Source organism: Grus americana, chromosome 9 (assembly GCF_028858705.1).
Source record: "Grus americana isolate bGruAme1 chromosome 9, bGruAme1.mat, whole genome shotgun sequence".
Lineage (NCBI taxonomy): Eukaryota > Metazoa > Chordata > Aves > Gruiformes > Gruidae > Grus > Grus americana.
Window position 1 is genome coordinate 19834338 of NC_072860.1, and position 26775 is coordinate 19861112.

The 26775-nt window shown below is 49.0% G+C and overlaps 2 long non-coding RNA genes across 3 annotated transcripts in view; one reads left to right on the forward strand and one right to left on the reverse strand.

Moving 5' to 3' along the window:
- LOC129210179 (uncharacterized) overlaps nt 1-26775 on the reverse strand; it is a 48765-nt gene that overhangs the window by 5727 nt on the left and 16263 nt on the right. The window contains exons 2-4 of one of the 2 annotated variants that reach the window (XR_008578341.1): nt 8080-8247; nt 6712-7081; nt 1238-1329 (exon numbers count right to left, since the gene is read on the reverse strand). This is a non-coding gene — a long non-coding RNA (uncharacterized LOC129210179). Of the gene's footprint in view, nt 1-1237; nt 1330-6711; nt 8248-26775 lie in introns of both variants that reach the window. The other variant, XR_008578340.1, reaches the window with a different exon arrangement.
- LOC129210180 (uncharacterized) lies at nt 10797-23196 on the forward strand. Its single transcript, XR_008578342.1, has 3 exons — nt 10797-10880; nt 13986-14185; nt 22996-23196. It is a non-coding gene; the product is annotated as an uncharacterized LOC129210180 (long non-coding RNA).

The following is a 26775-nucleotide window of genomic DNA, read 5'->3' on the forward strand; positions in this document are numbered from 1 at the left end:
AGTTTGGGCTGAGACATCCCAGTCTCCCATTCCCCGTCACTCAAGTCAACAACCAGGATTTTGCTGCGGTAGGTGTGGGAAAAATGTTTCGGTACCTGCTCTCCGTGCCGAAACAGCCACCCTCACCTTTACGCAGTTACTGATATAACCTTTTCTTGTCCTTTCCAACTGTGTTTCTTAGTTACGCTCTTATACCAGGGTCTTGTGGTGTACCTGGCTCTGAGTGCTCTGCCCGGTGCCAGAGGATGAGCTATAAACATCAGGGTACGGTGAGTCATGAAGGAAATATCATTCACTAACAGCCCCAAGGGATTCCCCAGCCTGTTCTTGGTGCTTCTCCATAGTTTTCAAATTTACTCCAGTCAAGGGAGAAAGAACTCCTGAACATCTTCCCTACTTCCCTGAAGCATCATTTCGGTATGTTATCTGTGCCTGGTCCGGCTAAGGACCAAGGGTCTCCAATTTGTCCACAGTACTTCAGAAGCACTCTAGAAACTACCCAGTTTTCTGGGTACCGCGCTGAAATGCAAACGTCTTACTGGCTACCACAGCACTGTCTTCAGACATGTTTGAAAGCCGACGGATCAATCACAGCGAGCTCTTGGTATCCAGAGGTGGCCGTTTCGTGTGTGCCCATGGGATGCTGCAGGGATGTGGAGGCTAAAGGGGCTGCGCCTCGTACGTGCAGTCACAACGTGATGCCAGAGCACATTTATGTCTCTGGTATCTACGTCTCTGAGGTGTTGCAGACTATCCAGCAGCAAATAACAGCAAACCTCTGTCCTTAGAGGGAGCAGACAGTTCACCATAGCCACTTCTCTCCGTGGTGCACCGGCGGATGAGATGGGAGCTGCGTGCGCCCATTCCAGCCATGGCGGCAGCTGGAGCTCACCTACGCGTGGGAGGTAAACGCATGGAAATACGTTTGTGCGTGTGTGTGCCCCCATGGGGGGATTCGTTTGCCTGTTGTGTAGCCTTGAAATTGTGCATGCTTAGATACATTTGTCTGGATGCAAGTTATGGTAAACAATCGCATTTTAGCAAATAAAAGTTAAAAATCGATATAGCTGATTTTAGATCTCTGAAGACGTGTTTTACCCTTCTCTGACTTCTGTTGGGTACCTGCGTAGAGGTGGGTATAGGTTCACTATGCAGCTACAGAGACCATAAAGACTTTCAGAGGAACAATTAGTCCAGAACTTTCATTTTATAAAATTGAACCTTTTACAAAACTTACAATATAGCTAATGACAAAGATTTCTTCAAATAAGTATTTCCCTCTGATCTTTATCACATGGGGGCTGTAGCGTCTTGCCAGTATGTGAGAACCTGAAAATGTAAAAGACAATTTTTCAGCAAAAACGAAACTCACTGGTTTATCCTCACCATCTGTAGGGAGTATAAACAGAGAGAATAAATAAATAAATACTGTAAAATACATTTGTTTCAAATATATGTGAACAAAAGGATTGACACATTTGCAGTATGTAATACTGTTTTTAAAACATGATTTTAACCACCTGACACATTCAATTAAATACAGAAAACTCTCCAGATTGTATTTGCATTCTGGAAGAGCAGATACAAAAGAAAGTGTAAGTGCAGCAAATCATTCTGAAAATAAACTGATTTAAACAGCGAATGCATTCTCCCTGAAAGGCTGCGGCACAATTGACTTTGCAGTATTACTTGAAAAACCTGCAAGTATCTTATTTTTCCCCATAAAACAGACTCACTTTGGGAAGGACAGACTGACAGTTTGGTCTACACTCCAAGAAACCATGAGAAAAAAATCATTTCTAAGAGCACAACATTTTCAGTTAGGCCTCTTTTTTCTCCAATATTCTGTGAAATTCCTAATGCAGTTCATACTCTTTACTTAAAAAAAAAAAAAAAAAAAAAAAAGCAGCACTAAACGATGGAAGAAAACCGAATCCCTTTTCCAGGCAGTGACACTGCCACTTTAACAGTTTCCCACTGTACTTGGGGTTAGTTGCCAGAGAAGCCTTGTTCAGCCTATTTGGGGGCCCCATGAAATGCTGCGAGTGTTACTGAAATGAGCACTTGTCTTTTGTTGTGCTGCGTGCTAGCACCATACAGTGCTGAGCTGATAAATCCACTTTTTCTAACACAAGCATTTTTCAAACAAAACTACCATGAGACTGATGAGTAATGCCAGCTTGCCAAAAAAAAAAAAAACCCCCACAAAAAAAAAAAAACCAACCGCTGCTGACACTGACAGCTGTTAAATTCACATATTCACAAAATGAGATGGGTTACATAACTGGAAACTACAAGAGCAACTCCCCAGCAAGAGGAACTGCTAAGCAAGGCGTAACTGGGGCTCAGGAAGGAATAGATCACACATTTCGATGTGCGCTGGCCCACTAATGACCACGATAAAGCTGGGTGCTGCCTGGAGCACGCAAAGGTTACCGGGCACTTGAGACCGGGCATCGTCAGGCTGTTTGTAGTTTGTTCAGGGTTTTGTTTCAGCAAAGCGAAATTGCGTGTGGAAAAAAAATATCAGGGCTGCTATGTATGTAAGAAACACAAGGGTAATTTAAAAGCCCAAGCATCACAAGGCATGCAGCAAAAATCTGACTGTAAATGGTTTATCGGCAAATCTTCAGCAGCTAAGACAGCAGTGGAGAAGGTGGAAAGTGCAAGGTAGGGTTAGGCTTGACAACATCTAGGTGGCTTTTAATTTGCATTAAGTCTTTCAGACATATTAAAGCACTTTGCAAGGTTGTTGTTGTTGTTATTCTACGGCCAAAGAGCTGAGCTCTGGAGAAGGTCTATAATCTGCCCGAGGCAGGGCAGGAAGGCAACGGCAGAATGTCGCCCCATCGCCAGATCACCTGCCTTTACTTCACTACCTATTGCTAGAGTGGTTTGAAAAACTTTGAAAAAAACGACTGACTCTGGAAGAGCCGTGGGGCAGATGACAGGGAAAAGGCATCATTAAGGGCTTCTGAGAAATGACAGGCTGTGGAGCTGGTGTAACAGCACAGAAGAAGCAGCAGTGCAGGGAAGATGGCAATGTCTGCAGAAGCTGCCAGACCCCCACGTGTTGCTGAGATTGCCAGAAATGGGGTTCTGAAGGGGGCTGAGCTGGAGGGAAATCAAAGCGGAAAACAATAGATGTCTGTATGAATAGCAATAAAAATAAAAAAATCCTGCAATTAAACCACCACTAACCTCAAGCTAAATTTTATACATCTAAAATAATCTACACTTCCATTTTGTCTACTCATGGCTGAATTCATTCTTGTTATATAGTAAGAGGGGTTTTTTTATATATAAAAAGGATTTAACCTGGTGGACAAACAACACATAGAAGCTTTTTTATAAGCAAGTGTGCCTGTCCATCAAACCAGAACTGAACATGAAATGACCAACTAAATGCATAAAGTTCCACGTGCTTTATCGTGTTACCTGTAATAAACTAGGTTAATGTAAAATCGAGATGCATAGACAAATCAGGAAAAAAAAGAAACACAGAAATGAATGGTTTGAGAATGACATCACCTAAGCCAGTGTGTAGGTACAGTCTGCTGCGTAGGAGCAGTTAAAGCATAAACAGAATATTAGATGTGCATTAAGCCACAAACTGAAATAGCTGTGAACAATGGCAAAGTCCAGTTGGTCTTGGAACCTTAATGTAAGGAAACATCCTTATAAGACGAGACAATAGTGGGTCTATAAATGACAGTCCCGTAGGCAGAACTTCCTATAGCTCCTAAAGTATCAACCTATACTGTAACCCTTCCACAAAGGCTGCCATAAGTGCTTTCTCTGACTTAGTCTGCGCAGACTAGGGGAAAGCATCAGAATTATTTTGACTTTTCCTCTGCGCGCCAGCTGCGCACATGCTCAAAGAAGAGAGGAGAAGGAGAAGGAAATGCAGCTCGTGTTCAGGACCTTCTGCCAGCACACCTCTAAGTCCCAGTGCTCCCTTGCCCTTCCTGCTCTCCCCAGAACGCACAGACCTTCGCCAGCCCTGATCCAGGCTGTGGGAACATGCCGCTTTCTAGAGCAGTGCTCCCCGGTCTCTGCGGAGTGCTGAGAGTGTGGGCTGTAGATACAAGCAAACACAAACTAGGCTGAGGCTTCAGTGTATATTTATTACTTTTATTTTCTGCATTTTATTTTGAAGGGGTTTTTTTGTTGGGTTTCTTTTGCTTGCTTTCATGAGTAATAAAGTACGTTCATCTAACTAGGCATGTATTTAATTTGAAAACATTCTCAAAATACCTTCTAATGCCTCATGGACCACAGGCTGAGACGCATTCCTGTAAAGCAGACATCCTCAGAGCTTTCAGGCTAGTAGATCACTCTCAGCCCGCAGATTTTGTTGCAGACTGCCACACACTCTTCTCATCAAAATTTTAATTGAAGACTATGAACATTATTATTTGACACAGTGCCATAGACCACCTGCAGCAAACTTGCCAAGGCCTCATGGATTATCAGTGATCCATATAGTGGAGGCTGGGAACCGTCAGTCTGGAGCCTTTGGTGATTCTGACCATTCGTCTCTAATGCTATATTAAGCCCATTCATATATATCACTCCATTAAAACTAAAAGAGCCTGTTCTTCAGAAAATATTTCAAGGAATCAAATGAATCTGAGTGAGCACTTCACTGAGCTGAAGGGGATGAGGAAGACAAATAGTCCCACTGCAGCTACTGCTAACATGCACCTCCAGGCACTCCACATCCCAGTTGTAGTAGGGATGAGCGACCGAGAAAGGTGAAGAGGTACGAGAAATGCAAGCCCTGTTTCAAGTGACATTTGCAGATTTGCAGTTGATTATACATTCACTAGGATTTACAGAAATCTACTCAGAAGAATTTGCAGCAAGTCAAAGCTTTTGAGATCCCCTTGTCATTCCCCCTGCTGATGATTCCTTATTCCAAGCCTGAGGCTTTGGGGAAAGTTTGGGGCAATTTTGGTCCAAAAGTTCCAATGGAATAGTGATCCCCTGTTTGTCAGATAGAACTGGCACACTGTATAATCACATTACAAAGGAGATATAAATATATATATATTTTTAAAAGCTGATAAAAATTCTCCAGATGCTTTCGAAAATATTGAGGATTCACCTTCCAGCTGCTCACAATTCCTATTTTTAAATGTTTTTTTTCTGAAAACCAAGCAAATGCACTGGTCCTCACTGAGGGCTGTGAGCTATGTCTTACCAAGCTTAGTCACAGAAGGCACTCCTCAGAATCAACACACTTGCTAATGTGAATAAATTGTTTTCAGCATAGCTCTCTTAAAAACCAACGACAACAACAAACCACAATTAGTATTCAGGATGGAATTAAATAGAGCATTGCCACTGGTATCTGCATGCGCAGGTCTGGGCCCTAAATTATTTTAGAGCACAGTTCTGCCTGTCTTCTTATTCCCAGTAATTAATCTCCTGCCTTTCAAATAATCCCACTGGAGCAGATTATGTCAGCCCTATGAGAAGTAGGACCTTGGCCAACAGGCATCCATGGATTTTGGGGGACTTTCTGCAGAGCAAGGTGTTACCGCAATTCAAAGCTAGAGACTCTTGCTGTTGTAACCTATGGGACTTCTCAGCAGCACAATGATATTTAGCATGTAGAGCAGCTCAGACTCTCATCCGGAGCTGTATTTAACAGCCCCGTCTCTGCGCGGCCCCTCCAACCTCAGGGGAACTGCTCAACAGGTAAGTGACTGGGAAGAAGGATGTCAGAGCCAGGCCCTCTCCTGCGAGGCACAAGAAGTATTTGGGCAAGATTCCCGCTGGGATAAGTTTGCATATTTTTTCTAAGACTGGGAACAAATATTAACACAATTTTCTTCCTTCAGAGCAGCTTTAAAGTCACTTAAAGTCTGAGAGCATTTTCCACCTGGAAGACTGGACTTTGCTCCTCGGTGTAGTTCCACTTACTCATCTGATGACTACCGATTACTCATGTGAGCAATGCGTGCGGAGCTGAGGTTTTGTAGAAGCAGGAATAAAATACAAGAGCAAATCTGCTTGCTGGTAAGGGCAAGTTTCTACATTTCATAACAAAATCAGACCTCTGCAACAGCCTCTCCCCCACGTAGCTTGTTGCTTAAACCATATCATATTCTCTATATCGTCTTCTCTATAAATATGATCTTAGCATGACCACAACTTTCTTCTATAAAATACATAACCAAATTTGTGGCTTGCCTATTTGTATTACAAATCAGTAAAGGAACTAGCCTGTGAAAGTCTCATACTTTCATTCCACACTATTCTGAATGTTATGTAATTTCCTAGTTTCAAAATAAAATTACATGGATCAAGAGCCATCTGAATTTAAAAAGAATGCACATCTCAGAGAAGTTACTTCCTGAAATAAGCAACCCGCTTTAATAAGCAGCTTCCCAGTTTTTATGATGTTAAGGAAAAAAACATGCTTCACAGACATCTAGTTTAACCCACGTTAGCCAGCTTCATTTACAAGTTCAAAATCCAGAGGTAGATAAAATCTTAGTTTGGTTTGGAATACATAAAGTGCCAATTTTTCATATAGTCATGCACTGAAATACTTGCCACAATGTTGTCAGGGAATTAAAAAATAGTTGCCAGAAGAGTTTATTTAAGGAAAGGTTACTGCTAATAAAAACTTTCCACTAACAAGGATTTTTAAAATTGTTTTTTAATATGCTTTTAATGACCTCTGCTCCTCATACCTACCTCCTTGCTTCCAAAACTGTTTGTACTGTCCCCAATAACACTCAGTGGAAAGCTGTCGTTCCTGGCTAAATCCTTACTTAGGCTGGATGCTATGCCTCCGTTAGACAGGGTCACAAGGTCACAATCGATTTTGGAGGCCACCTGGAGAGTCCAGGCCGTGAACTGACTCAAAAAATTTATATCAGAGCTGGAATGGTCCACCTCCCAGGGCTCAGCCTGCGCTAACACCCCAGCCGCAGGATGGAGCCTGCCAGGCCCAGCTCAGGGAGAGGCCAGAGTTGTTGACCCCGTTAGCTGACCTCTTCAAACTTCAGGAGAATTTTTCTGGCAGTTACCACGGTGACTGGGCACTCCAAGCTTATCCTTCTTACTGAAAAAAAAAAAAAAAGAAAAAAAAAAGAAAAAATTAAGAAGAAAAAAAATGTTAAAACCTACCTTGTAGAGATGTCTATCAAGAATCAAATACGTAAATGTTTTAATTGCTTCTCTCCTTGGGCTACTCTGGCTCTAACTGTTACATCCGAAGCGATCATCGAGAAAGCAGTTTGGCTAAAAACATTTCAACTTCTGAAAAAGTAGTGTTCAGTGGATTTAACGAGTATCATTTCTCATATCTGCCTGTGATCGCAAATGACACACTAAGAGGTTTATTGGGAAATAATATTTATTTTTCTTTATCTGTCTCCAAATTATTACCATTCCTTATCAAATTCAGAACAAACTGAGAAAAGGCTCAGGGAAGGATTCCAGGCTGCCTTTGGCTTTCTTCCTCTTAAAAACTAGCTGCTTGATGAAACATTAAGTATGCGGCAATACGTTGCTTGGGTCTCTTAAGAAGAGACTGAGTAACTCATTTAATGTACCATGAAATATTATTTAAGAAGGGGGGGGGGGGAAATAAAAGAAAGAAAAGTTGTCAGACATCGTTACTGTTGTTTTTTTCAGGCATTTTGAACACTAATCATTTCACACATAAAATTTACCAGGTAAGCAAGGTCTCATGATGCTGACAGCAAACGCTTGAAACACATCAAGGGATCAGAGAGCTCACTAAGTAAACAAGAAAACAAAGTGCACTCTTCATTTCTAAAACAATAAGGGGAAAACTGGTGCTTCTTAATTTCAGAGCAATCATGTATTATATACAAAGCTTTTATGTAAATTTTCCTCGCGCTCCTATACTTGAAATAGCATCTTGCGAAAGGGAGCACTGAAGGGTACGCTGCGTTATAGCTGGAAAAATCCTACTTAAGGGCTCCTGATGGCAAACTGTCAATCAGAATTCCCCGTTTGTTATGAACTGCTCATTTCGGGAGTACAGCTAAACAGAGGTTTAATGATTGAAAGTTTAATGTCATTTTGTCTCACATATGGTTTTGAAGTATCTTCTGTTGTTTGAAGAGTTAAATATGAATATTCAAATTGCCGCTCAGCCACTGCTCTGCGCTCCTCCTGGGCTTCTCCACTGGCAGTGCTGAGATGGCAGAGGCGACGGAGCTGCTGAGTTGCCTCTCACAAGGGGACATCCCGCAGATCCTACGGGTGTAAAAACAAAGCAGGAGATTTGGGTGTGAAAAGCAAAAAAGCACATAACCGATCTTCTGTCCCAGATTTATTTTTCATTTCTGCTGGAAGGGTGAGAAACAGGCAGGCCACTGTAAGTGTATTAACCAACATTAAAAAAAGTGAATATGGGCATGGCAAAGGACTCTTTCTCCTTTCAAAACTGGTTCAATTGCTTTGAAATATCATACGCCTCGATGCTAAATAGATACATAGACACATGATAATATTATTTAGCAATTTTGAATTAAACATGAAAACAATTTAAATTAAAAACACTTAAAGATTGTTTTCCTATTATTAGGGATGTGTTAGAAAAAAGCTAAGCCTCTCATTAAGAGATGAATTTTTTCATTTGTGTTTTTATTATGGCTATACAAGATGGTTTTATGTTTTCCTTTTTTTTTTTTTCTGCGTGAAATAATGTAAATTGAAACAATCAGGTGACTGATTAATAGGCTAGTGGGAAGAAAAGAAGTGTTTGTTGCATTTTATTTTAATTTTTGCATCCTTTTTGAACAACGCTGTATATATAACCATGTGCCTTTCAATTAGATAGCATGATTTATGAAGTCATGCTCAGGGCTAGCCAGGTTGTTGACTCAGATTAGAGCTATGATGCCAGCTTATTCCCTGGTGACAAACACTGACTGTCCTTCCCGCAGCCAGGCACCCCTGGCAGCCTTATGAAAAGACTTTGTGGTTGGCAGAGCACTGAGCAGGAAATGAGGTCCTCTCCGGTTTGGGACAGAGATGACTGGAGTTACAGAAAGCTGTAAAGCAAAATCAGCATCTCCTGAGTCACAGACTTTAAGCTCTAGGGGACCCCACAGTTCCCGGCGTGACCTGGCCCACCAGCGCTGCATCGCCTGCGCGTCCTCCAGTCTCCCACTGACTTCCCAGGGGAGCACCCTGCAAACTGCGAGTCCATCATGAGAAGAAGGGAGTGATTTCACGTGGGAGAGGGGAAATGGTCCCCCGGCATCCCCCCCACATACCCCAGCCCAGTCCTGGTGCTCAGCACCCTCCAGACGGAATGCCTTTCTCCCTCATCCCTACCAGAGAAATTTTGGCACATTGCATGGTGTTTTTCTAATTATATTACAACAAGGCATTTATCTCAGCCTATGGCTTGGGGATCTTTTGTGTGGCCTCCTCTCTTCTAGGAATTTCACATATAAATCATTGGAAAGCAGGAAATCTTAAAGACCTAGTGGGAAGCTGTATGCTATGTTTGCCTCTTGGCATAGACAGCTGCGGACCACAGAGCATCTTGCCTTGTAGATGCTACAGCAATCCAGACACCTGGACCTGAAATGGGGGAACTCGGCCCCCTGTTTCAAAAATCTCTGAGCCAGCAAGTGAGCCCCTGGAAAAAGGTTAGAAACTCTTGCTGAATTCATGGAGGACTCCCTGATGCTCTCAGTGTAACACTTTCAGTCTGAATTCCCTCAATGCAATTGAAACAATAATATTTAGACCATTTGGGGCTGAGATTATTGCTCTAATAAATTGTTTTTTTATTGGTTCATTGTGGCAAATAAGCCCCCGATTGATTTTTCTCCTAATCAGCATGGAGAATGCATTCCACTGTAATTAAATCCTGTGTAACTGGGCACTCTGTGTTCGCTTGTCTCTTAGCTTGCAGTGGTATGAGATACAGTACATCAAACGCTATACTGTACACGATAGGCACCCTGCCAGCCCGGGGAACGATTATGCTAGCTTGCCTTTAGCGTGCTTACAAATGAGTATAGCTGGAGCACATATGGAGCAGCGTGCATCGCTTGGGAGACGTAGGAAAGTTATTAGAGGAGGAAGATGGCCAGAGATAAGGTCTTTTCTCTCGAGGAAGGTTTGACCCCCCTCTCTGAAAAGGCTGAGAGACGCGGAGGCCGCCCCCGGCAGGTCCCCGCAGCCCCCGCCGCGGCTCCTCTCCCCGCCGCCCGTGGGGCCCCGGCCCCACGCACCCCCCGCCGCCGGGGCTCCGGCCGGGGCGCCCGGGGCAGCCGGGTCCCCTCCGCTGGCGGGAGCGCGGCCGGGCTGCCAGGCGGGCAGTTTTGAAGAGTCGATCTTCATAATACAAATCCCCCGGCTTCGCCTCCCCGCCAGCGGCGCGAGCCAGCTTTTTAATTGAATCCCGGGGACTTGGCCGCTGCCGAAAGCCCCGGTTCGGGCCCCAGCGTCGTGCCCCCCACCCCCCGGGACCGGGGCCGTCTCTCGGGGGTTGATCTCTCGCCTCCAAAACCGGGGGAGGGGGCGGGTGTTGGGGGCCTGGGGTGAAGCCCCCGCCCCAAGCACCCGGGAGGCAGAGAGCGGCCGCGGGCTCGTTGCACCCCGCGCAGGGCCAGCGGAGATGGGGGCGGCGGGGGGAGCCGGGGCGGGGGGGGCGCAGCTGGCAGGGCCCCGGCGAGCTCCTGGCTGCTCCCGCCTCTCGCCCGGGCAGCGCTTTAAGGGGGGGGGGCTTAGGCCTGATCCTGCCCATTCTATACGTTAATGCTCTTTTCTCTCCGGCTGCGCAGCCCGGCTGCAGGGAAGCAGGCCAGCGGATAATTACCCCTCGCTGCAATCCGCAGAGCTGGCCTAATCCGAAAGCTCAAGTGCCCGTAAGTAAAACTTCAGGAAAAGTTATTGAAACTGACAAATACAGGGTGACAAATAATCAATAAAAGCCCAGTCCCACATCCTTTATTGTTTCCAGGCACTAACAGCAAGTAACGAAACCTCGGCGAGGACAGGGGGAGGGAGCAGCAGGGACCGGGAGCTGGGCTGGCTCCTGGAAAGCCCCCAGTTAAAGAAGCCAAGGGAAGGACCCGGCAGCAAAAGGGGGCCGGTACCGTCCCCATGCGGGCAAGGAAAATGCTCCCCCCGCCGCTTCCCCAACCCCTCCTTGCCGCCCGGTCGCTGGGCCGGGGCGCTCCGGCTGGCCGAGCCCGCAAGGCGACGGCCCCGCGCCCGGAGCTGCTGCCCGGCTCCCGCGGCCAGGGACGCCCCGGAGCCCGGCTGCCGCCCCGCAGCCGCAGGCAGCCTCGGTCCACGCGCGTATTTCATGCACCCGCACAAACCCCCAAGCGCTGTAATCTGCTTTCTAAAATATATAAAATATCTGGACACCAAACGCACTGCTTCTAATTAGCATTTCGGCCCTGAATTTTCCACGCCGCAGTTTCTAAAGTTTCCGCGAAGGACGCTGGGCAAGATAAATCTGTGCTGTCGTTTCTCTCCCTTTCTGTCTCTCCGAATTAAGTTCTGATCTATCAGTTTAAACACTGGCCAGAAAGTTGATTCACTTTCTGTTAGGATTTCGGGTTAAACCGGGGGCTCCTCCAGTGTCTTTAAGCTTTTGAGCTGTGTAAATGAACTGCAGTGTCACATAATCGATAGGGAAAACTCAGCTGTCACAGATCCGAAAGCAGCCTCCTGCCACAGCAATAACGTGATTTGGCATTTCAAAGTTTGGAAACGTGCTGTCTGCGCGTCCGGGGCTCGGGGAGGAAGAGCTGAGCAGAGGGACGGGGGCGATGCGCTGGGGCGGGCGGGGGGGGGGGGGGGGGACGGCAGGGCTGGTGGCCCCCGGCGCCCCGCACCGCGGCACCCGCTGCCGTTCCGCCGCCGCTCCCTCCCTCCCCGACACACGCTGCGAAAGTTGTTTCCCAACTTTGGCGTTTGGGGAGGGTTGACCCAGAACAAATCTCAGTGTCTCGGTGGCCTTTGCAAAGCGACCGTGCCCCCCCCCGCCCCGAGCCTGCGGGACGTGCCCATCTGGAGCACGCACCGTGAGAGCAACTGTGCCGCGTACAGTCGGCCACAGCGGCCATCAGTCACTAAAAGCCACACGCTTCAGTGGGCCGGGAATAAAACGAAGTCCTGGTGACGCCTGGTTAAACCACTGACCCTCTTGCGGGGGCTGGAAAAGGGGGGAAGGCGACCCCCTCCCGTCAAACCCAACTTTGGGGGGCTTCCCGCCGGGTGCTGCAGGGCGATCCCCGCAGCGGCCGTGCCCCTCTCCCCAGAGCTGGCAGCGCCGTGCGAGTGGGGCCCAGCTCAGCCGTTTCGGGGTGTCCCGCGGGGGAGTCGGGGAGGGGCCCCGGACAGAGCCCCCCGGCCCCGCCGTGCCCCTGGGTCGCGGCGCCGCAAAGGGCTGCGGTGGAAGCAGCGGCAGACCGCGTAGGCACAGATTTTCCCCTGAAACGTTTATTTTTATATCGGCTTGGGTGGAAAAATCAACCTGTGGGCAGGGCGTGCTCTAAGTTGCGGGATAATCGCTGTTCTCGCCCCCCTGTCCCCCTGCACACCCCTATGTATCCGTACACACAGGCACACGTGCAAGAAAACAACTTACACAACATGTTCAGATGCTTTCTGGAAGGGGAGAGTTTTAGTTTCAAATTAGGGAGTGCTCTCAGATGAACGATAAATTTTTCTTTGGTCAGGCTACGGTGTTTGATCATATCTTTGTGTTTTTGTCCCCACCACAAAAGGACACGTAGGCTGAATCAAGAAATAGGATTTCAGATCGTTTGATTTGACATAAGGAAACTGTTGCGTTTGTAATATTATAACACTCTAAAGGGGAAAAATGAAGCCTCTGTAGCTGAGACAAGGAGTGTGCTTGAGTACCACTACATTTCAATCCCCATTTGGATATAATTTAAGTCTCCTCTGGCTTACAGTAATATACTCTCCAACCTTGAGGCTATCTAAAAGGGGGGATTTAATGAGGCCGAGTTTATACACTTATATAATTTAGAGGTTTCGCTGTAGCTGTAAAATGACAATTGGTACATGTGTAGTGCAAAGGAGCTGAAATCCCATCCAGGGACCAAGTTGCTTATTTCTGAAGGAGCTGTCATTTCCAGCAGGGGGGACACAATGAGAAGGCCAGGAGCGATGGAGCTCTGATCTCCACCTAGGAGAGATAACCACCTGATTAAAATAGGCCTCTTGTTCCATCGTTACTCGATCGTCGTGTGAACTTACTTTATTTACAATTATAGGCAATGAGTGAGTCGCCCAGATTGCAATACACCTACAGTTTTGGGTTTACCCCCCCTTTGTTATCAAGTCCATCTCTTGGACAGATTTCTGGACCACTCATAACATGGGAGCACAGAAACACTCCTTAAGGACAGAGGAGATTTGTACATTCAGAGCCATATATGCAAGCGCAGTGTGTACATCTCCCCGCTGGGAACCGAGCAAGGGGCTGGGCCCACCAGAACCAGCCTGTGGAAATCAGGATATTTACAGTACTCAAACACGTGTAAACACCACCAGAAAGCAAAGGGGCACTGCAATGCATGAAATACTACTTTGTACTCGACATCTGGCACCTGCTCATTTTCCAGGTGAACCCAGGCATGGCAGCTGTTGGAGGACACCCTGCTTTCGGGTCACCCTGGAGCCCAGGCGTGGACCGATGGCATTGGATAATGATGTACATCTCTGCTGAGATTTAATGCACTTTGTTCACCATTTTAATATTAAATGGCACAGTGTTTGCCAGATTATTATCCCACTATTGCTTGTGCATTTGTCTCTTATGTCTAGTGTCTGTCATTACACAAAGCGTTTTGAAGAGCTAATTTCAAAAGACAGAAAGTCTACACTTACTATAAAAGTCATTAAATTAGCATGACAAGCATAAAGTTCCTAGGTTATAATTTGGTTATAGATCTGAAATCTTCCCTGCTTTCTCTCTCCACTTGAAGGATGAAGGCTGCAGCAAAGCACTGACTCTAAGTTAGGACAACTGAGCTACAGAGTGCACAGTGGAGGAACAGGGAAGAGATGCGGGCTCCATCACCACTTTTTTGGCAATGCGGTGGGTGACAAGAAAGATCTCTGCTTTCCTCTCACGTCTCCCAGCAGCCAGAGAAAGGTGTGATCAGATGGTCTTCTACTACAACAGGTGGGAACAAAAAATAAATACATCTCGATGCATTTGTCATCGATTAAAATGTTGTTTGAATAGCAGGAAACGCTCTTGCCTTTTAGAACCCACTAAATGCTAAGATGGGAAGATGTGTCATAAAAGCAGCCATTGGCTGTGTGCGCTAAAGCTGCGACACATGCCATTTATTTTAATCGCTTCTTCATTTCGGAAGAAAGGTGGGGAGAGGAGGGGAAGAGCTACTTCTGCCAGCTCCGTGTGTATCTGCGCTGGCCTGGGGGACTGCAGGAACCCCCCGGTGGTGCCAGAACAGCGAGGGACAGGACGCGGCAGCGTGGGAGCGCCCGGCTCTGCCCGGCCGGGTATCCTCTCCCTGACATGTTTCATTTCGACAACGAGAAAATTAGAGAATAGACGGGGTATTCAAATGCGGTGCTCGCAGAAGAGGCTGCCCTGGTAGTTATTTAGGCTAAAAATCTGCTGTCAACTTTTTTTTTTTTTTTTTTCTTTTCCCGCCAGGACCAGCAAGGTGCGTTTCTGTGGGCTGATTTGTTTGCTTTTAACCAGGCACGCTGCGAATTGTGGAAGCTTTCCATTTACCTTTTCTTCTTTAAGCGTTTTAATTATCATCACTGACCTGTTGGGCATACCTACAGTATCAATGTCCCTTTTACATCGCTGCCTTCCCTTTCTCTGCATGTTTCTGCTATTTAACACTTGCTACCTTTGCCATTAGAGTCCTAGAGTGACCCCCATGGGTATCTTTGAAAGAAAGACCCTCTGCATTCCAGCACTGCCTCCTTACCCAAGTAATAGCAAAGGGACCATTCAGACACATGGACCACACTGAAGCATTAATTAGGCTGATGAAATCCATAGAAATGTATGGATTCAGCATAATCGAGTTTCTTCTGCTGACTATAGTTAAGGAATACGTGAGCAGCTGGGAGAATAGAAAGTACTGTTAGGGTGAAGTCATGCATGTAATTGAGTATATTTAACATAACCATTTTAATGATCGGTGATTAAAAGTGCATCTACTTAAATTGTATACCTCTGCAATTTGTCCATATCAACTTTAGAGCACACACAAAGAAAAGGTCGTCATATAAATTTATAAACAAGATCCCTTCCTGGCTACACATGACTCGAGCTGGAATGATAACTCGGCAGCGGCGAGGGGGGAAAAGGCCTTTCGCGAGAAAACAGCTACGCCAGTGCGATATTAATTAATCACTGGTTTGGCCCCCTTTCTCTCCTATGCAGTCACAGTATTAGAAGTGCATAATAAGTGAGTTTTCATCCGTAATTATTTATAACAATTAGATCACTCGGGGAAAAAAAATCCCTGGGTTTCTTTCCCATATTAAAGGAGTAGCTTTTCCCTCGCTTGACAGTATTGTGTGTACGTGTGTGCGCGTACATACAGATATATTTAAATAAAATTGGGGTTTTTTTCCGCAGAAACGCTGCCGGACACCCAGCAAAGAAACGATAAAGGTTTAAACTTCTCCCCTTGTTAAACTTCCACGCGGAGAGGCTAAGAACTGGAAACACGGGCGGTGTTTGGGGCAGAGGGAGCTGATGGGCACGGCCGTGTCTCCTCGCAGGAGAGCCCCGCAGAATAGGAAATTAGCAGTCGAAATCTGCTAGTGGGGACTAGATCCCACAAAGCCCACGCGTTGGGAAGGCTGAGTGTCTCTCTCTCGCCTATTCAATCTGTCCAGGCTGGTTGCAGCGAATAAATAGAGTCATTGTGGAGCCCATACACAAGCCGACCCAACTCCCTCCCCCATCCCTTCTCGCCCTCCCCCCGTCCCTTTATGCTTAAACGCACACAAATCTGCAACCGCTTTGCGCTAAGAGGAGCCCAAACTTTTCTTCCCTTTACTGTACGACGCCTGTGGGAAAGGTTTAGTCACACGTATGGAATATGTACTTATGGCAGAGAGACGGGGGTTCACGCTGGGTAAGGGAAAACAGGAGCCCTCCAGGGGCAGGACCCATCCTGCCCTCTCCGGGCATCCCTCTCCCCGCCGACGATAACGGTTCAAAGTAGCCAGATGCATTAAACAGCCACAAAAGGGGAGGGGGGAGGGACGGTTCACTTAAGTTTCTGGTGGAAAACTTAAATCGTGCTGTCTCCCCCTCTCCCAGCATCGCTGCAAGGTGAAATCCATTTGGAGCCATCCCTGCCAAGCGGCCCGCAGCCCGGCGGGGCGGGCGGCAGCTCCGCGCCCGGGGAAGTTACTCCGTGCAAGAGAATTTGCAGCCTTGAAAGCATATTTTTCTTCCAGCTATGGTGGCACTTAAATGATAATGTAGGCAATGAAACTGGGGAGATTTATATCTTTTGGAAAGTAGGACGAGCCAGATGGTAATAGCGTCATTAACAAACAAACTTAGGATCTGCAAGTGAAGCTTGAAATTGGGAAAGAGATCTGGAGAACAAAAGGAGCTGCTGTTGAGGGGGGAAAAAAAAGAGTCCCTCTTCTGCCGGCCAAATCTAAGAGCACATTCTGGAGGGGCTGCTCCTGCCCAGCGCTAGATAATAAACGGCGGCTTTTTCCTCCCCTGTTGTGACTGAGAAAGGACAGAGAAAACTTTTGCAATAGGCAAATGTGGCATTTATTTATGTGTAACCCTTTGTAGTCTCAAGTGTCCCAAATGGGCCTTTAATTCAAATCCCTAGTTTGATACGGAGGGATCGCTTCTCCCAAGTTTATTTTAGAGAAACAAAGCGCCGCTTGTGGAAGTTGAAGGGCCAAAAGTTCAGTAATTATTTTTTTGAATTAATAGAAATGAATAAATATTAAAGGTTAAACGTTATTTGCAGAGAGAGTGGAAACATCTGCGGGATTTATTGCATCTTGTCTTTTTTTTTTTCCCCCGCAAAAAAATGCTCGCTGTTTGCTAGGAGGCACCGACACAGCAGCGGGCGGAGGTCCCAGGGCAGGGTCGGGGTGCGGGAAGCCCGCTGGGCCCTCCCCGCTCCCCCTGGACCCTCCCGCCCTCCGACCGGCTTCTCCCCTGCATCACCCTTCGGGTTTAGTCTCTAAACCCACACCGGGGGTTTCTCGATGGCCAGAGGAAAGGACCTTCAGCACAGATTTACCCAGCAGAGAGTCCATAAACACCGGAGACCCACCAGCTCCAGGGCTTCAGCAGGAGGGATGGGGTGTTTGACTCCTAAATTTCAAACAGTATGATCCCAAAAGCAACAGAAATGTTTGGAGGTCTTTAGAAGATCCCCGCATCCCCCTTCCAGAGTAAAGTTGGTGGTTGTTAGATGATTAATGATTTAAAAGATGCCTGTTAACAGCCCCCAAGTTGAGAGACATGGACCCACGCTCTAAAGTAAAAATCTAACGTGATTTTTTTTTAAATGTGCTGGAGATCTTTAAAAGCCCCGAGGACTTACCCTTAAGGCATTATTCAAAGAAAAAAAACTGAGACTGGCGGTTCGTCACAGGCAATTGTAAAGGGTTTCAAAGGACCGATCAAACGAGTTGGAGAGTAATCTACATTAAAGTCCGGATGGCAGTGTTACAACATGCACCTGCAGGGTATTTGCTATCCGTGCCCCTTACAGAGCTACAAATCACCATTAAAGAAAGCTGCTTAAGCTTCCTCCTCGCTTCTAGAAAGACTTACTCGGGCTCCTTCACTTTGATATTTATACATCTTGTTATTGATAAGTGTGGGGCTGTTCAGCGCTCCCTTCCCCCTCCCGCACTGTCCCTGAGCACTTTTGCACCCTTCCCCCTTCCCCCCCCCCCCGCGCAAGGCTCCGGGCGGGTGTTCAGGGAGCCCAGCCCCACGGAAGACACTCGTGGGCGTGGGGTATCCCTCTCTGCGGAAACCTGCGAGGTGCCGGGGCCGGGAGAGGGTTTTTTATTTTATTTTATTTATCTAGTTTCCCCCACCTCCCCCCAGCCGGCGCAGCTCTCCCAGGCGGGCGCTGTCACCGGGGAGACCGGGGCAGCCCAGGCCGCATCGGCACGCTGGATGTCCCGGCGGATTTTCTCACAGTTGCGGGAGGCGCAGACATGGAAATGAGCTCATTAAGGGGGGGAGTGGCAGCCGCCCAGGTCTACCCGCCCCCGGCCCGGCCCGGCCCGGCCCGCTGTATCCCGGAGCTCCGGGAGATCTCTCTCTTGTTGATGTTTTTTTGGGGAAGTCGCGGCAGTTTCATCCATCGCTGCGCAGAACCCCGGAGCGGGTGCGGTTAACCCTTGCCACGCCGCGGGGCCGCCGCTGCCGGCCGGGAGAGCCCCAGAGACCCCCGCTCCCCTCTGCGCCCCCACTCCCCCCCGCGCTCCCACGGGCAGCATCCAACGTGCGCGGTGCTTCCTCTCGCCAGGTGATGTCAGTGGGGAAAAGTAAAGTTGTAAAACAAACAAACAAGCCATGAAAGGTAGAAGTTAAAAAAGAGAGAGAAAAAAGAAAAAAATTATCAAGATTCTCCACACACTCGAGGAGAAAAAGGCTCAAAGGTCAACAGGGATTCATCAACCGCTTCCCACGGCTGCAGGCAGGGCTGGCAACCCCGAGTCACTGAACCTGGATTTCTGTTTCGGGGAATTTCAGTGATCAGGTCTGTGTTTTCAATACTTTCCTCGAGTGGGTTCTTCCAAACAAACAAAAAAGCCCACCCCATCGCAGGTGTGAGGCTGGTGTCCCCGGTCTTTGGGATGGTGGTGCCCCGCGGACGGCACGGCTGACCGGGCGGGGTGCCGGGGGACCGGGGAGCCCCGAGGCACAGCATCGGGGACCCACATCTGCGACGTGGCGGCTCCTGCCTCGGGCAGCCGTGGGAGCACCCTGGGAGGGAACAGAAAGGGGCTTCGCCGCGCTTGCTGCGGAAGACGATTTAACTAGTCTGTGTCATTTTTTTTTTAAAGATAAACCATAAAAGGAAGGGAAAATATCACGAATTTGGTTTATCTGCCTCATCTCTTGACACCCCTAGTAGCGATCGGCTGCGCGGAGGGCTGGTACGTATCGCCCTAACCCCCCCGCTGGCGGGGCCCTCAGCGCGCATCAAACGCGCATCGCTGGCGCTGGGGCTGGGGCTGGGGCTGAGCCGGCAGGACGGGGCAGGGGCTCGGCAGCGCTGGCAGCTCCCTCCGACAAAGTTTGCCAAATCAACTCCTCTCCGCGGAATTGCCCTCGGAGGGGCCGGCGGTGCAGGAGAAGAGCGGGATCCGCCACCCCGACCGGTCACCTCAAGCGCAAGGGAAAAACGCGCGCAGCGCCTAAGCCGTGGGGCGCCCCGCGGAGCAGCGCGCCGGCCGGGGGATGGGGCCGGGAGGGCGGATGCGCGCTAGGATGCGCGTCCCTCCCTGCCAGAAGTCGCGCAACTTCTGCCTCGGAGCCATCCTGGGGAATCCCTGTCCCCGCAGCCGTATCCCCCCGGAGCAGGGTCATTGCTGATGCCACAGTGGAGCCGGGAGGGTTTGGATCAGTTGGGCCGGACAAGGGGACTCGGACAAGCAGGTGCCCCCCGCCAGGAGCAGCGGGTGACACGTAGGGGAGCTCCGCCGGGGGGCCCATCCCGCCGCCCCCTCCCCGGGGCGGGCAGGCCCTGGCACCTTCCCTGCCACATAAAAGCGTGCGCAACTTGCAGTCGCCTCCAAACTGCTGGGAAAAAAAAAAAAAAAAAAAAGGCACGTTTACAGGGCTGGCAAGAAGGTGGCGAACCGCAGCGCCGAGAGCCCAAACCCCCCCGGCGCTCCCCGCCGCCGGCCCCCCCCCCAGCCCGCAGCTGATGGGGGGGTCGGGGCGAGGAGCGAGCGAGGAGCGAGCGCGGCTTGGGCCAAGCACTAATTTGGTGTGTACGCTTAAGCCTGCCATCTGAAGTGCTGTATAGCAACGAGGGGAAAGGGGTGTATTTGCGACTGGAAGATTTAGGTTGTTGCTAGGATGTGAGAACAAAAAATCTTCAATAAGTCGGGGAGGAGGGAGGACGGGGCAGTGGGGGAGGAAGGGGGGTTACAAGGTTTGTCACAGGGAAAAGTGCAGACATCTGCTGGAACTTCCATATCTAAGCTGTTCATTTACAGGAGCCAACTTCTGAAATCTCCACAATTAGATCTGCATTGTTCTTTCTCAACAACACTGCCTAGAAAGAAAAGGTCTTCTCTGTCGGGGCCAATCCAACGAAGCGTTTGACGTTATTAAATAATAAAGCGATTGTGATTTACATTGTTGTTCAGAAAAAGGGCCAATTATCCACTGTTATGTTGCCATAAAGATCATATTAACTCGAATTAGTAATCAAACAATATGCTAGCGTTAAAAGTATAGAGGGGACAACGCGACTGGTCTTGTTGCATCCTCACTTTTCCTTGTAAAACCAGAAGCATAAATACACTTGAAAGAGGCGCAGAAACTTCATCCTTAACGGAGGAAAAGTGAGAGAGGTACCAGCATTTGTGATTAATGGTCCCCCGTGTTGATTGTTTTCAATTAATTCAAAGCCACCCAAATCTCATATTGATTTTTCTGTTTACAAATTAATTCTTCTTCCGAATGTCGCGGGAAATGTTCCACAACGCTCCGCGAATCGGGGGGATTTTTTTGTTGATGTAAGGTTGGGTTTAGGATTGGGATTTTGGGGCACGTTTTGTTTTGTTTTCAAAGTAATGTTTTTATAAGGCGTTTGAGTTCAATCCAAAGACGAGCCTCACCGCCACCAAAATGCAAACCCAGCCGCATCCTTGCACTTCAGCAAATTTCCTCTGCCATAATCAAATAATTATTTTTATTAAAGCAGTTATTAGGTTTATAACTCATTTGCCACTTAAATTTGTGCAACCAACCAAGGCGATCTAAATAGGTTTGAGTTTCCCCTTGGGTCGGGGATGTAAGCGGTAAGAAGGAGGATTAATTATGGGTGTGTGCAGCAATAGGACACAAAGGCTATCAAGTAGCGCGGGGGAAAGAAAGTGGGAAACCCGGAGCGGGGAGCAGCAGCGGTTCGCACCTCCTTCTCCCCGGCGATGCCGGACACTCCGCGCACACCCGGCCCGGGGAGGGACGGGGCACCTCCCCCAGCAAAACCCCAACTTTCTTTCTTTTATTGTTAAGCAGCAACGGGGCGAAGGTTGGCGCTGGGAGAGCTCCAACTTGTTGGCAGTAAATAAGGCTCTGTCAGGTGATGCTCCGGCGGAGGACCAGAGAGACTAAGACGTGTTTGAAACATCCCGAAAACAAAGTGTAAAGGATCTGTATTTTTCATATAGGCGCATCGATATGATCTCGTCTCTCCTATGTAGACAAGATCCGTTCTTTTGTGCGCGGGATGACAAGATCTGACCCCTGGAAACGTGCTCCAGGCACCCACCGGCATCTGACTGCTATTTCTAATGTCATTTATTGCTAACACGTTTTGTTATCAGCTGGGGGGGGGGGAGTTTACTCGGAGTTCAAGTAATAACTGGTTAGCTGTCAGCTTCTCCCGTTTAGCAGTATTCAGGCAAAGAATCGCTTTGCCAAACTGTTCCAGGAGCTGATGCTATTTTGTTACCACGATTAGGGAAAAAAAAGAACTTTCACAGTAACATGGGTTTTTATAAGCAAACGCCGAGCAATTTTCCTCAGCGCAATGCATCAGCAAGTATATCCAAAAGAGCTTAATCTACTTCTTGCAGGATAGGTGCAAGAGGAATCAGCAAGGGCTGCTCCGGGATGCCATGAAAATCCCGGCTCATTGGCTTGGCCGCGATAGGACGAGGCACATTAAATGCGAGGCGGAGAGGGACAGAATCAATCATCCCCTTGGCTGAGGAGTGAGCCCTCGCTCTGGAAATAATTTCGAATAAAACTTGAGTAACCAAGTGTAACCATCTAGCCTCCTCTGAGCAGATCGCCGAGAAAAAAAAAAAAAAAAAAGAGAAAAAAAAGTGACTGAAATAAGCCAAGAAAAACCAATCTGGACCGAATTAATAGGAGCGCAAAGTTTTTATCCGTGTATAAGGATAATATATTAAGCCAAAAAAGGAGACAGGTTATCTCTAAACAGGATTAATATGCGTTCGTGTATAGGATTAGACCATCTCATCTATTTAAAAACAGTGTCTCTCCTCCTCACACCATTTTATTATATATCTTTAAAAAAACAAAGCAAAACAAAACAACACCAACTTTCCCCGTTAGGAGTACTTGGAAAACTCATTTTATTAATCGAGAGTGGTTTTTTGGTTGTGGGGGTTTTTGGTGTGGGTTTTTTTTTTTTTTTAATCAAATGCAACTGATGGCCCTGAATGAGCCGCCTTGTGAGGAAACGGGCCATTTTTTAAAACCTGTGATCAAAACAGACCTGTCTTCAGAGAGAGCACAGCAGATTTAAATGTTGGTCAAAAGGAGTCACAACTGTTCATTAAAAGCAAACCCTAACTAGTGCTAATGTATAGCCATTTTGTGAGCTCAGGACTGTGGAAAGAGGCGAAAAAAGTCTGAGAGTGTGAGCTGATGCCGTGCTGGCTGGCAGTGTGTGGTCTATTGTAGGGAATGTGCTTTTTCCACTGAACAGAGAGCCCCCCTCTTTTATTCCCCAGCTCTACTGCACCTGCACTGGATCAGGGAGCTACTGCCATTCACCACATCAACAGAGAAGACATCTCTGACAGCACTCAATTCATTACATTTCTTCCTGCTTTTCAAACCAACACACAAAAAAAAAAAAAGTATTGCCAATCAGTGCCGGGGGGGCAGGGAAGAAATCTTACAACACTTTATATTCGCCACTCATTTTGGATTTCATTAGTCAGAAAACTCACTTCTCAGCCAGTTACAACTTTTTCTTTCTTCCTTTCTTTGCTTAGGGGGCTGCTGGAAGAAGGAGCTGGGGCGAGTGCCATCTCCCTCCCCGCGGCCGGGGGCAGCTTCGCGCCGGGGCCCCCGCAGCCCCAGAGAACAGAGCGAGGGGTCGATGCCGGGTGTCCCCAGGAGAAAGAGCTACAAGTTTATTCATAATTCATGGTAGCAGAGCAGCAGAGCAGCCTGTTCAAGGGAGACAGGGAGAAAGAAACGGCCAAAGAGACCAAAGTGTCCTTAAGAATTTGAGGGGGGGTTGTTACCGTGGGTGCCCGGGCATGGGCGGTGGGGGGCGGCGGGGCAGCTCCGGGGCTGGCGGCCACCGCGGGGAGGGGACGCGCTGGCCGCCCAACCCGGGGAGAAAGTTGTTATCGGCAAAACTCCTCGAAAGGGACTCCGGGGAATTTAGGGTTAGTTTGGTTTCTTCAAGAACCGTTTTGCAGAAGCATTTGCAAGCAAAAGAAACGGAGACGAGGGGTTTAGATTCAGGTATTTGATCTCGCCGGATCCAGACATCTAATTAGAGTGGCCTCAGCGATTGAAACGGTGTTAATTCCCATTGTTCTCCGCTCAGATCCCTTGGACCTCCACCGCTGGGCTACTCTCTTTTTCAAAATCCAAAATAAAAATCTTTCTATTTGAAACAAACAAACAAAAAGTCTGTATTTCCCCCCGCCTTTTTCCTCTATCGCGAGCAAAATCAAACACTCCTGGCTATTTTTTCTCAGACGCTGGCAAAGAATCACACCCCCTCAGTGGGATCTTAGCAGAAATAAATCACAAGGAGCTCTTGCCTACCTGAAAAGTAGGAGGAAATCCGATTGTCTGGTTTCGGGTGTAATGTGTGTATCGATAAGGAAGACACTGCCGTCTCAGAAACGGGACCCAATTAATCTATAGTTTTCTTTACATCAACCCCAGTTCGCATGTGTGCTTTGGAAATATTGATTCATGTGACAGGAAAGTCGCAACTACTATGTGTGCATAACATGGGGAGGACACGGAGTGAGAACCCGCAGCAACGCAAACCCCACTCGCAGGAGAGCCAGATTGCTTTTTAAGCTAAAACTAATAATTTCATAACTGATTCACATTCAATCTGGCGCCGGTGACGTCACGGGGCATTAGCATACGAGGAGGGATGAAGCCAGTGTGGCTGGAGTTGATAAGGTGCCTCCTGAGGAATTCGCTGCTTGTTTTAATACATTAATTATTTCTCTGTCTTCCGCAAGTTTTGCAATTTGTAAGAGCTTAAAGGAACCATCATTCCAAGAAATGCCAGAAGGACACGTTGGAGAGCTTCTCCCGTGGCACCCGCACCCCTGGCAGGAGCCGGGCAGCCGGGGGCAACGCGGGGACGAGCCCCGACCCCGCTCCCGAGAGCCCCGGCTCTCGCCCTGCGCGCAGCCAGACGGCCCGGCCGCCTTGCAGAGCGCTGCGGGGGTTAGTTCTAATTAAGCTGAACCCCAAGTAAGCTTTGCTCGCCCAGCCGGGCCTCCCCAGCACCGGGGAGCTGCCCGCAGGAGGGGAGGCAGGTTTGCAGGATCAGACCCGCAGCCTGGGATGTGTGTGAGTGTGTGTGCCCCCCAAGGCGCCCCTCCGCAGATTTCCCGCGGGAGAGGCTCTGCAGAGGCCTGTTTCTCTCCAGCACTCGGTGGGATTCCCCCCCTTCACCCCCTCCTGTTAATCACGACTTTCTGCAAAAAAGCGCCCACATTACGTCATCAGCCCTAACTGCTGCGGAGATGATGGGGTCACCAAGGTCCCGGGGCGGGGGAGCCCGCAGGGGGCTGGGCCTCCCCTCCCGCTCCCCCAGGGCAGCGGCCCAGGGCGCAGGTCTCCGCCGCCTGCCCGGGAGCGTGGGCACATCCCGGTCGGGGGGCCCGGGGCAGCCCCGTGCCCGCTGCTGGGCTCCGGAGAGAGGGACATGCTTTGGGGACCCGAGGGGACGCAGCCCAGCTCCACGTCCCGCTGCCACCAGAACCTCTAGGAACCCGCGGCATCGCCGCTTTGGCCCCACCGAGCTCCGCCGGCCCCGCGGGAGCGGCCTGGCCCGTGGGGTGCCCCTCCGGGACCCCCCTCCGAGCTGCGGGCCCTCTCGCTCCCCTGAAGAAGTCAACGGCCTTGGAATAACCGCTGGGTGACTCCAGCCTGAAACGCACATGGAGGGAGAGGCGGGGGGGGGGGGGGGGGGCGGGGAAGGGGATGCAAACAAACCACATAGAAAATCGAAAAGAATTTTTAAAAAGAACATTAAAAAAAAAAAGACAAAAAACCACGCTGGAAAAGCTCTCTTCCACATGGCAGAGATCCTGCGAGGCGGCACGTCGCGCTGGTTCCCGCAGCCGGAGTTACCGGAGAGAAACTCCGGGAGTAACTTCCCCGGCCCGGCCCCGCTCCCCGCGAGGCTGCCCCCGGCCGGGACCCCCGAGCACGGGCTCCCCCCGGCGCTCCCGTCTTCAGCGGTGCGGGCGTCTCCTGCGGGAGAGCCGGGCCGGCAGGGATGGACCTTCCCCTGCAGTAAGTGTCCGAGCCCGGCTCTCCACCAACCTTGCTAAATTGTAATGAAAAATTACAGCTCTTTTCGACTCGCCCCCTCCCCCTGCACGCACAGGCGCACACGGATACAAACACACACACACACTACACACACACGCTCACAGACACGCACACACGCGCACACAGGGCTCAGCCACAGCAAATCCGCTGCGTACTCCAGAAGCAAAGCTCAAAAATCATCACGGCAAGGTCTGGGGTTTTGCTTTGTTCCCTCCCAACCCCGCTCCGCCCGTCCGCACGGCACCTGCCAGCGGAAACAGCTCCGCCGAGCTCCGAAGCGCGGAGCCAAGCGGCCAGCGCGGCCGGGGCGCGGGCGCGGTCCCCGGGCAGAGCCGGCCGGGCGCCCGGTGCGGTGCCGGCCCGGGGGACGGAGCTCGCCCTCCCGCTCTCGCACGGTCAAATGTGCAGCTCCGAGAATTTCCATCCCTGGGTTCCTTCTCTTTTCAGCTCGCAATTGAAAAAGCCCCCACACTCACTTCAGCGCTGTACGTCCTCGCCAAGTGAACTGATTCCTCAAAAGCAAAATAGTACCAAACTTCTTGCAATTCCCCGTGCCATCGTCAGAAAAACCGGTTTTAATTACCAAAACTAAAATAGCGGTGGTGCTAACTAGCAGGCGATCAAACCGCAATCAAACTTCAATCTCTGAGCAGTTAGCTATAAACTGTCAGCAATTGAAAAGTAAACCTGGTGCACACAAAGGCTCTGTTTAATTTTCTTGTTGTAATGGCTCTAAATGAGGACCCCATCACTATGCAGTTAAGCGGTGTTGCTTGTCCCCCTGAGGCGCTGATCAGTTCTTTTTAATGTGAGAAAACTGGCAGCTCGAAGCCCGTCAATGGAGCTCCCACAACAAAAGTCCTGAAAAGCTGAATGAATTGGGTTTGTAATTACTGCTTCCCTCTCCCCCCTTGCAGCTTATCTCTTATTCATTCAACATATATTATTGTCACCTAATCGCACACTCCCAACATTTTTTTTTTTTTAGTATCTACTACTGCGGACATGTTTGTTGTAGAAATTAAACAAAATAATCCTCCCTTCTCTCGTCCCCCCCCCCCCAACAACAAAAATGTTGAAACGACAGTGTCAGGCGAGGCTGGCTGGCGTTAAAAACGCAAAGACGAAGCTCTCCCGCCGTCTGAATGTCAGCATTTTGCATACATTCTCGGAAATCTCGTACACACCGAAGTAGGCTTTACATTTTAATATTTGAGTTAGATCAGGAT